General features: G+C 47.3%; 1 non-coding gene across 1 annotated transcript; it reads right to left on the reverse strand.

The window, feature by feature from the left end:
- Positions 1-225: 225 nt before the first annotated feature.
- On the reverse strand, positions 226-300 carry Trnas-aga (transfer RNA serine (anticodon AGA)). Its single transcript has one exon. It is a non-coding gene; the product is annotated as a tRNA-Ser (tRNA).
- Positions 301-1,244: the final 944 nt, after the last annotated feature.

Here is a 1,244-nt window from a genome sequence, read left to right on the forward strand (position 1 = left end):
ATGAAAACCAGCCGGCAAACATCTTTGAGTACCCCAACTTACGGATGTGTGTGTTAGCACTTCCAGCAGAGACAGCAAGTCGAGTACCGAGGTGTTTGATTATGATCCGTCGATCACCTCGAATGAGCGAGTCCGCACGGTCCAACATTGCAGGAGTCATAACTGTGTGCGTCCGGCTGGCGTGTGGGAGACTGGACAAGAATCTTCCTGGCAGAATAAAACTGTGTGCCGGACCGAGACTCGAACTCGGGACCTTTGCCTTTCTCGGGCAAGTGCTCTACCAACTGAGCTACCCAAGCACGACTCACGCCCCGTCCTCACAGCTTTACTTCTGCCAGTATCTCGTCTAATTCTGGAGACTGTACAAGTTTGCGCGTCTTTGTTGCTATGATGACAGACGTCTCGCCCAACGACTCACAGTGCTTGCTCTCCGTAGACATTCTGCAAGAGCCTGTGAATCTTCGATGCTCTTGTTTTCCATCAAAAGAAACACAATGACAGCTCTCTGCTTGGAACACGCTTCCGTTACAGATGCCATGTTGAAGGCTACGTTTAGCTCCGCCACATACTGGAATTTCATCAAACTATAGGAGCTAAAGCGGGAATGTTCTATGATGTCACACAACATTTATACAACAGAAATAAGCCGAGAAAAATCTGAATTGCATTACTTATTGAATGCCAGTCGTACATTGCGTGTCAGATAATGAAGATTGCTTACTGGAGGCTGGTATGAAACTAAACGTCTTCCCGTCGGTTCCCAGTCATTATGGATGACAAATCAAGAGGAGACTGGGCAGGCGAATAAAGTACCCGTGCATTCCACAACGCGGTGCTTCTCTGAATAGCGTTGTAGCATCTTGCATTATGGGGCTGGTCTATATCATTGGTGTCCTGGTCATGAAAGGCCATGATGAAAAAGGTTTTTAATTCTTGCCACTAACCGGCTGTAATTCAGCCAACCTTCAACAACTGCTAATTTAGAGCTGTTGTTACTTTCCACAGCTTCCCACACTACGATTCCAGGAGTTGCAGAAATATCATACTCCCACGACATTTCACCATGCCGTGTACACACATGTGGATAAGGTGGCGTCGATCTGACCACTAGAAACAGAAGAATGACTTATCGCTGAACAACACGGAATGACACTCAACGTCGCAGTTGACTCTGTCTCTGCTCCATGCACGTCCATGATGTCCGTAGTATGGTGTCAGTGGTAAAAGACGCATGGCAACTCTTG

Source organism: Schistocerca cancellata, chromosome 2 (assembly GCF_023864275.1).
Source record: "Schistocerca cancellata isolate TAMUIC-IGC-003103 chromosome 2, iqSchCanc2.1, whole genome shotgun sequence".
Taxonomy (NCBI): Eukaryota; Metazoa; Arthropoda; class Insecta; order Orthoptera; family Acrididae; genus Schistocerca; species Schistocerca cancellata.